The following is a 10,938-nucleotide window of genomic DNA, read 5'->3' as shown; positions in this document are numbered from 1 at the left end:
CACTTACCAATATGTCTGGAAATAAGATTCAGAATGTCAAACCATACTCTTAATTCTCTCTCAGTTGTGGGTCATTGTTAATATTACATTTCTTAAAAACCTAGTAACATGATGTGATTGGATCTTAATCATCATAAAGCAATCTTTTTAATAATAATTTCCCAAATAACAGAATCATTAAATATCCACAAAGATAATTTACCCCATGTAGATAAACTAGGCCTGGAAATATATCCTAACCATAATTTCTACATTCCAGAACTAGAAAATTTCTTTATTAAATCAACACAATACAATTTCATAGAAAGGTACTTTGTTTTCACATATCTATTTTATATGTCTTCATCCAAATTATCATGTGTCAGGAAGTTTACACTGAGGCAGACTTCAAATAGGTTAGATTTTATTTCAAATTCTTTCACTACTCCCATATTGATAAGTGAATAGAGATAAATAAAAATATTGGGAATCATATTTTGTATTTGGCATGGTAAAATTCTTTCACAAGGACTACTATTTCTTTTTGGATTTGTAAAATTCACAATTTTTATTTTTTTTACAATTTTATCTTTTTAATTATACATTTAAGAAAGGTATATTTTGACATATTTATGCAAACATATTTATGCAAACATGAAATTCTTGACTTAGTATTTTACACTACATTCCTTAGTACTGATGCTGCCTCTTATTCTGATTAGGATCCCAGTCTTGTGGACATTCATTGTGATGTATTCACATATGTACATAGAAACATTATGTCAGATTCATTCCACTGACTTTCTTATTTCTACCCTCTCCCTTCTCTTTATTCCACTTTGCCTAATCCACTGAACATCTATTCTTTACTTCCCTACTCTTGTTGTGTGTTACCAAAACCAAATATCATAAAGTCATTCTTATTTATGGTTGAGTAATATTTGATGTGTATATATATCACATTTTCTTTGTCCATTCATCTGTTGAATGGTATCTAGATTGGTTCCATAGTTTAGATTTTGTGAACTGAGCTGATTGTGAATTGAGCTGCAGTAAACATTGATTTTTGACCGTATGCTGTGCTTTATGATATTCCACATTTATCTGGCATATATACTAAAATAGATAAAGGTGAAATTCACTGTGGTATATTACTATATGTATATAGCATAAATTGGTTAATTTCATTCTGCATTTCCTCCCTTTCCCCATCCATTTTTCATCCCTTTCTACACCTTCCTATTCTACCTGTTCTCCCTTCTGTTTTCATGGGATCTGTCCCTTTTTTTTTTCTTATTGTGCTTTATCTTACATATATGAGAGAAAACATTTGACCCTTGCCTTTTTTGAGTTTGGTTTATTTTACGAATCATGATATTCTTCATGATGTGCCCCAGTTGCATTTACTCATGCATTTTTTGACTATTTCATATTGACATAAGGAACCCAATAGAATCAGTACAAACAATATGAAGGAAGCACAAACCTACTTTATGGACTGTTTGTTGCTTAATTAAACTAAATGTTCTAAAGGTGAAGATCAAATGACATTGTTTGTATAATTTATAACATTTTACAAATTTTTGTAATGTAAAACATTTTACACACGTTTGGTTCCCCCTCCCCTTTTTTAAAAGTATACTTGGAAAATGTCCTTATTTTGAACTATTTTTTCCCTTTCCCCACATTAAGTTCTAAATTAATTCATGCAGCCAGTACAGATTTAAATTTTAAGATGTCAGTAATCCATCCTAAATTGCTTAGGCAAAATTTTACATATAGAGCCATTTCCTCTAACAACCTTAATAGGGTAAAAAGATATATATTTTTTTCTTGGTACCAGGGATTGAACTCAGAGGCACTTGACTACTGAGCCACATCCCTAGTCCTATTTTGTATTTTATTTAGAGACAGGGTCTCAAAGAACTGCTTAGCACCTCACTGCTGCTGAGGCTGGCTTTGAATTCCTGATTCTCCTGCTTCAGCCTCCCAAGCTGCTGGGATTAATGGTGTGTACCACTGAGGCTGGTGGCTCGAATATATTCTAGATTTGTTTTACAGTTGATATTCTTGACATCATCCAGCATTGGTTTATTGATATATCTTTTTATATCTTAATGACCTTTAGTCATGACACTTGTCTGATATTCAATATATATGTATTCCATGTGTATTGCCAGTTCTGTCTTTGTACATTTGAAAGATTATAGTATTTACTTAGAATTGGAGAGTAGTATAGAGTTCTAAGTTCAACATACTTTTTTTCTTAAACATTTATCTGGTTTATATGTTTTCTGTATTTGCTGTAAATATTTTAGAATATTATTTTTCTTTTTTTAACCTTAAGTTTTCTCTAGAACATATTATTGAATATCATAAAATTTATTTGCAGTTTTTAGTGGTTTGTAGTCTTTCTTTATCAAAAAGTATGTAACTTTCTTAAGTTGACTTTAGTAAATTTTCTTAAAACCAAAGTTTACAAGTAAACAGCCAAAAAATCTGCCTCAAGTAATCAGAAAAAGAAGACTAAGCTAAATCCAAGAAAGAGCAAAACCATAGTAGAAATAAATGAAATATAGAATAGAAAAAAAGAGGGCAAATGATAAAATTGAATTTTTGTTTTTTAAATAAACAAATTGACAAATTCTTAGCTACACTAATGAAAAGAGACAGATAAAGAGACAGAAGGAGGGGCTGGGGATGTGGCTCAAGCAGTAGCGCCCTGGCCTGGCATGCGCCGGGCGCTGGGTTCGATCCTCAGCACCACATAAAAATAAAATAAAGATGTTGTGTCCACCGAAAAATACAAATTAAATATTAAAAAATTCTCTCTCTCTTAAAAAAAAAAAGAGAGACAGAAGGATAGACACAGGCAGAGAGAGAGAAAAAAATGCAAATATATAAAATTTAAAAGAATGGATTTAAAAGAATAGTTATATTATAATAGATGTCCCAGTAGTAAAAAGTATCATAAGTGACTATTATAAAGACAAATTTGAACTTAAAGGAAATGCATAAATTCCTAGAAAAATACAGCCTATCAAAGTTTAATGAGGAAGAAATAGAAAGGTTGAACAGACCAATATAAATAAAGACATAAAGCAATAAGTAATAATCTCCCAACAAAGAAAAATCAAGAATAAGATGGCTTCATGACTGAATGTTAGCAAATTTTTGAAGTTGAATTCCTATCTTAAATTCTTCCAAGAAAAAGGTTCAGACAAAATACTTCAAATACTTTTAATACTAGTATAACCATAATACCGAAGCCAAAGACATCAAAAGAAAAGAAAATATAGGCCAATATGAAAACCCTGATGCAAAAATCCTCCACAAAATATTAGCAAATCAAATTCAACAACATATCAAAATAATTACTATCCTGAGAAAGCATGGGATTGATATCTGTCATGCATGACTAGTGTGTTAGAAGTTTTTTATTTATTTTTTTGTCACTGTGCCAAATATCTGGCCAAAACAACTTATAAATCTTAGAAAAGATTTATTATTATTATTTTCTAAGATAAATAAATCTTAGAAAAGATTTATTGTGCTCATGATTTTAGAGGCTTCAGTTCATAATCGGCTGACTCTAAGCCTGGGGTGTGACAGTGCAAAATGGCAGAAGATCATGGCGGAGCCAAGCTTCTCCTCCATGGAAGCTGAGAAGAAGCAGAGAGAGGACAGAGAGAGAGAGACAGAGAGAAGAAGAAAAAGAGAAAGAAGAAGAAGAAGAGGAGGAGGAGGAGGAGGAGGAGGAGAAGGAAGAAGAAGAAGAAAGGAAGAAGGAGGAGGAGGAAGAGGAAGAGTAGGGGGTGGAGGAGAAAGAAGAAGAGAAGAGGGGGGAAAATAAGAAGGAGGAGGAGGAGGGAATGCGCAGGGAGAAAGAGAAGGTGTGGGGGAAGAGAATGGGAGCAGAAAGGGAAGAGAGGACAAGGCGTATCCACAAGGGCATTCCTCCAAGGACATACTCCCTCCAAGTAGGTTCTACATTCTGCAGTTTCTACCACCTCCCAATAGTCTATTCAGGATGAATCCTTCAATGGATTAAGCCACTGATAAGGTTAAAACCCACATGATCCAATCATTTCCTAAAAATACTACTTCTGAACATTACTGCATTGGGGACCAAGCCTTCAACATATGAGGACATCTAAAGGACATTCCAGATATAAGAATTAACAGTTAGATTAACATATGCAACTCATACAGTATGAGTGTCATGTGAAAGGACTGAAATACAAAAATCGTAATCATTTCAGTCAATGCTGAAAAGCACTCAACAAATTTAAACATCCCATTCTGACAAAAAATATAACATTATAGGTATAGAAGACAAATTCCTTATTAGAATATTGGCTCTTTATGAAAAACCATCATAACCAATGGAAAAAAAACATGAAAATTCTGTCGTCTAAGATCTGATTCTAGGTAAGGATGCTTGCTCTCAGCACTTCTACTCACAATATGAGTGGATATACTATCAAGAAAAATTGTACACACTCAAAGAGAAACACAAAAGGAAGAAAAGTCACTAAAATCAGACAGGAAGAAGTAAAATTATCTTTACTTGCAGATGACATATTTAAACATTTTCTTTCTTGGTTTCTTATAATATCACATCATTTTGTGTTTTGCTAGAAATTGAGAAAATTGAATATAGGTCATCCTATACCTTGTATTTTTTATAATGTATAATTACCAATTTACTCTTAACTATATCATTTCTCTTCTTTATTATTTCCTAAACTTACAATTTATCTTTAAAAAGTATACAACCATAATACTTTCTTTTGTTTCTTTCATAGAAATAAGTGTTTAGTTTGATTATGTAGAATTCCTTTCAACAATTTTTGAGGCATATCATTTTTAAAGCTCTCTATTATGCCTTATGGGCTATTTGTTTTTCCACATGAAGTTACTCATTTTTTACTGATTTCGAATTTACTTTTATTATTACATATGATGAAAGTGTTACTAACATTATAGATAGTAAGGAAATTAAATTTTTAATAAAGATATGTCATCAGACTAAAAAGTTAATGTAATATGACCAATTTCTAGCATCCTCAGGGAGTGTCAGAAAAATCAATGAATTAGTACATTCTTTTATATATTGTATAATTAAATATTCTTAGTAGATATAATTATACTTTTGTGTATATTAAATAAATTTAATGAGATAAATTGGAAGAAATGATAGGTAGATAAAAATTGCATTAAAAGTAGAAATGTAGATAGATAAATGAGTTTGCCTTAGATTTCTTTGACCCTACTCTTAGGATAACATATAAATTTTGAAAAATTGATACGAATATTATATTGATAACAAAGCCTAATAATGCTTTTTTCTAGCATCTACCCCTTTCTATATAACTTCACAAAAACATTTAAGTTTACCACCAAAATTTATTGTTAGAATTATATTGCCCAAAGTTTCCAATGCTTAATTGATCTATTTCACTATCTTTTTCACTCTGCATAACCTTGAGAACCAGTTATTCTGCTTGCAATGTTTTCCAAACTTTGAACAACTAATTTGTTAGACAATTCCTAGGAAAAAAATGTTTGAAAATTATGCAAATTAATCAAAGTTTCAACATTTCTTCAAAAAAATTTCCTTCTTGTGTTTTCTGTTACTTTTCCTCTTCATTAAAATATAAATAAATAAATAAATAAAGATCTAAGACAGGTCCAGTACTAACACAAGAAAGTTGGATACAGATAGATGCCCACATGCCATGTCTAAAAACAAAAAAAATATATAGATCAATAGATTGTAATATATCATACATTCTTTCTCTTTTGATGATTATGCCTCCATACTATATTTAAGTCAAGTTTGAATTTGAAAATAATTTATTCCATTTATTGCAATGCTGAATTATAACACCATGGAAGATGGCCTCCTCTCTAACTTCATAATCCATTGTTGGCTCCTTCCTGAATTATGCAGGACCTTGCATGTATTCAGGTTTGTGTAGTTGCCCATTTGACAAAAATCTGTCGGTCCTAAAAGTAAATTATCTTGGCTACTACTTCTTTATCTACTGGATTAAGAACCCACATAAATATTTGTCTCAGACTATGTGGACACATAATTTCTATGTAGGGCACTCACTGCATAATATATCAAATAAAGTCATGGATTCCAAGTGTAACCATTCCCATGACTAATGCAAAGAGGTTTATATAGAAATGGGATCCAGTTAAGTCTTCATAGTAAGGCATCCAAGGCATTTGGTATTTTTTCCAAGGTTTAGGGGAAGCAGTACTTTATCATGTGAAGAATTACCTTGATGAAATAGTAGACTTCAAGGGCATTATGTGGTAAACTATTCCAGATGTCATGGAACAGAAACTGCCACAGACCAATTTCAAGTGACTGAACACACAGTTTACCAAATTAAATTGAAATGGTACCAAGAGAAACAAACAAACAAAAAATGCCAGGGAGATAATATGAGTATACTTATGATAAGGTAAACTTTGGTAAATTACACTAACTGAATCCTGAATGATATAATGTTCATATGTGCTCAATCTATCATCATCATAATCATCCTCTTGCCCCTTTCTATGTTCCCACCATCCCATTATCTGCAGTGGTTTTGTTACAAGTATCAGAGTCCATGTTTGAACATAGGGATGCCTGGGACACTGATACATACACATCTTCTATTAAAATGTTGCATATATATAGGTAAAAAATGCTTTGCCAATAACTGCTGCTTGCCAGTTACCCTGCTGAACAGTTATAAATTTATCTGTATTTGGGAGGGTGAGACATACGGCAGAATGAAGCCATACTGAGTGTCACCAGTGGGGGCTAATTTAAAGGCATAGTTGTCAGCCCAGATGTGCACAACCGAGATTCTTTTCTCACAGTTTCTACATAAAAGTGATACTCATTCTTCATCAAATTATCTAAGTTTTGTTACAATCTTTCTAGCAAAAAGAATGGTATCTAATCTCTTTGCCCCTAGTTCACTTTTATGTATACTTAACACTTGACACTATGAATGCTTCTACATTTCATAAGTAAATTGCTTACTTATTATTGATCTTAAATTTTCCTATATTGAAACCATTTTCCTTATTGTTTATAACAAAATATTTTAAAATGATATAGCAAATTTGTATTGCCTAAAGGCTTTCATTTCCTTTAAAAGTAATTTTTTAAAAATGATCTAAATCCTTATTTCATTGTGTAAGTAAATTAGAAAAACATGTTCTTTTGAAAACACCACATTGCAGACATCGTAACTTAATATGGACTAGAACATAAAAATGAAATTAATGGGATATTAATTTTTCTTCTTTATTTCCTTTATGCTTATTTTTTGAATTTCTTTTATATTTATTATGAAGTGTTCCATTGTGAAAGCATAAATTCAAAAAAAATGATAAAAAAAATAAAATGAGAGATAAAGAAGAAAGGATAACATCAATCTTAAATCTCACTATGTATTAGCAAGGGCCAAATTTCAGTGGATGACAGAGGTTTCAAATTGATGGATCAAGGTAAGTTTTATATGAAATATATTTATCATTTCTTTTATAAATAAATAAGAATCAACATGATTTTATATTAATTAGTGATAAGCATTTTATGGTTCTAAAGTAATTCATGACATGCTTTTGTTCTAAATACTTGTCAGAGTCTATTAAACAACATTTTTTTCAACTGTAGCTTTCAAATAGATATGAACAAATATCTTTTGCATATTTAGTGCTTTCTGCTCTCCAAAAGATCCTCATTATTCCATATTTAGCTAAAGCTCTTCATGTAATGAATGTCTGTAATTCAGATCTAGACACCCAGCAACAGAATGTTGCATTAACATACTTTATTTTTTATTGCAATAAATTAACTTTTAGGAGAGTTTTGAAATCTTCTTATTTATATTTTATTTTTTTTATTGGTTGTTCAAAACATTGCAAAGCTCTTGACATATCATATTTCATACATTAGATTCAAGTGGGTTATGAACTCTCATTTTTACCCCAAATACAGATTGCAGAATCACATCGGTTACACATCCACATTTTTACATAATGCCATATTAGTAACTGTTGTATTCTGCTACCTTTCCTATCCTCTACTATCCCCCCTCCCCTCCCCTTCCATCTTCTTTCTCTACTCTTATGCACTTAACTGGTCACAATAATTTATATACAGGTGACTCTTCATTAGATTCTTATTTACATTAATTTACATGCCTGTATGTTCAGATACAAATAATCTGTTATATAATTATCTGTGCAGTAGAAAATGGCAATATCAAGTTTCATTAGTATAATTAGAATCAATTAAATGGCAGATGTTACTGCATTCTTTATTTGGTTTATTTATTTTCTAGGGTAGAGAACTAAACTAATTCTCCTCCACATTTTATAGCACATCATCAACTTTGGTCCTTTTTTAAATGCCTAATCTTTTGTTTTGTTGAAGGAGTGTATGTTATGAGCCCTGGGCACACATAAGGGAAAAAAAAACACCATATTTACTACTCTGAATTTATGTGGATACAGGACAATGATATAAATGTATTTTTAACCCATGCCAGTTAGCAATAAATGGTACAGAGAAAAATAAAGAGGGTGAGGTGATATGAAATGCTGGGTCAGAGTAAAAATGGATTATGAGTCATGAAAAGCTATGTTAGATGGGAAGAGATTTAAAAAGTTCATGAGCATATGGAGCAAGAGTGAACATTGAAATGATAACAATAATGATGATGATGATGATGATGATGATAATAATAATAATAATAATAATAATAATAATAATTTTAAAAGGAGACCTTGATTAATGTCCAGCAAGGGCACTAATGTGGCCAACATATCAATGACCAATGGGGAGTGATAGAAGATGAAACCATAAAAAATGAGGGTGAGAAAATCACGTACAAACCTTAACCATTTTAAGTATTTTGGATCATACTCCCATTAATAAGGGAAAATATTGTAGGAGTTCAAACAGAGGACATGATGTGATTTTGGTTTTTAGTGGCTCATTTGATTGCACTGTGATGAAAAGATGTTAGGTGAGGAAGAACTTCAGCAAGGTTACAAGTGGACACTTTTGATAAAATCCAGGTGAATTGTCACAGTGTGGAGCAGGACTATAGCATTAGTGTAGCAGTTTGGGACTTCCTCTGTATAAAGGATGTAAACCATATAAGGGATATGGTTTCTAGAGTACTTGACTGGGGTGTGACTCAGCGGCAAAGTGCTTGCCTAGCATATGTGAGGCACTGTGTTCAATTCTCAGCACCATGTACCAATAAATAAAATAAAGGTCCATTGACAACTAAAAAAATACTTTAAAAAGTACCTAGAGTAAATGCAACTTACAGTAACAATAATATGATATTGAAAAAATATTGCTATGTTTCCCAGTTTCACTATCCTATCCATAAGTGAGGTTTATATATGTAAATGTAAGATAGTAACTGAAGTGTAAGATACAGTACCTAGTGTTGAATAACAGTTGAATAAATTATTAACTTTTAAAATTTGGGATGTGAATAGGAAATTGGATGAAATGGTTAGGACAATAGAATATGAAAAATATACTAAAATCCAGTGGATTTTAAACTTTTAAAATGGTCTACTTATGGTATGTGAATTATATTTCAGCAATAAATAAAATACAAGGTATAGGAGATCATATTCTGAATACATATTTTTCTACAAATCTTTTAGAGACATATTATGATTTCACATACGAAAAAATAAAGAATCAAAAAAGTAAAAAAAAAGTGGAATACAAATAGAAACAAATTACCCTAAATTACCCTATTTTAAATAAATAGCGAAACCATACCACACAGAAGTAGGGAGAAGAGATCAATTTAGGTAACTGTGGAATACAGCTTTTTCTCCATCCTCTTCTAGGCTAATGCCAAAACAACTGTGTATTCATGAGCTTTCTATTACCGTGATAAAATTCCTGAGAGAGTCAAATTATAAAGATATATGTACACATTATAGTTTTATTCCACCATTAAGAAGAATGGAATTATGTCATGTGCTGGTAAATGAATGGAATTGGAGATCCTCATGCTAAGTGAAGTAAGTCAGACTCAGAAAGTCAAGGGCCAAATGTTTTCTCTCATATGTGGAAGATACAAAAAATAAAAGGAATTAAAGGGATCTTATGAATGTATAAGGGAAACCAATAGAATAAAAGAAGGGTATAGAGAGAAAGGGAGCAAAAGAGGACATGGAGACATAATGTGAAATGAAATCTACCATACATGCTAAGTTCCTGTATGAATACACCACAATTAATCATGCTTTTGTATAAACTTATAATGTACTAATTATATTAGTAATAATAATAGAAGAAAGATCAGTAGAAGAGAGCAAGCAAATCATTGGGAGGGGGGAAAGGAAATAAAAGGATGGTAAAGTACAGTGAAATTGTTCAAATTATGTTATTGGCATAATAAATCCCACTGTAATGAAAAACAATGATATACCAATAATTGAAAAAAGAAAAAAAATGTTATGTTGCTAAGGATATGTTAAGTATATTAGAGTTATCGATTTGAACTCTTAATATGGCTTTAAGGAAAAGGAAATAAATATATAAATGTACATTAAGAAGATTTTGTTATTGTTGTTGGGCTGGGAATTGAACCCAGGGCCTTATGCATGCAAGGCAAGCACTCTACCAACTGAGCTATATCCCAGCCTCATGAAGATTTTTAAATGAAGCAATTAAAGATAACTTAACTCTTATTCTCATATTTTCAGTGGTTTTATTTCCACTGTCTCTATTCCTCCCATTTGTCTTAATATTAGCAGTGTTTCTTTATCACATAAAATCACTTAACATGAGCTGGAGTTGTGGCTCAGTGGTAGAGTGCTTGCCTTGCACGTATGAGGCACTGGCTTTGATCCTCAGCACCACATAAAAACAAATAAAACAAAATAAAGGAATTGTGT

General features: G+C 31.4%; 1 non-coding gene and 1 pseudogene across 1 annotated transcript; one reads left to right on the top strand and one right to left on the bottom strand.

Annotated features, from left to right (window-relative positions):
* LOC107140949 overlaps nt 1-5,027 on the top strand; it is a 23,403-nt pseudogene extending 18,376 nt beyond the window's left edge.
* A 5,583-nt stretch (nt 5,028-10,610) lies between these two features.
* Trnaa-ugc lies at nt 10,611-10,684 on the bottom strand. The gene has a single exon. It is a non-coding gene; the product is annotated as a tRNA-Ala (tRNA).
* Nucleotides 10,685-10,938: the final 254 nt, after the last annotated feature.

This window comes from Marmota marmota, unplaced genomic scaffold, assembly GCF_001458135.2.
Source record: "Marmota marmota marmota unplaced genomic scaffold, marMar, whole genome shotgun sequence".
NCBI classification, from domain to species: domain Eukaryota; kingdom Metazoa; phylum Chordata; class Mammalia; order Rodentia; family Sciuridae; genus Marmota; species Marmota marmota.
This window is presented reverse-complemented; position numbering and strand designations above follow the sequence as displayed.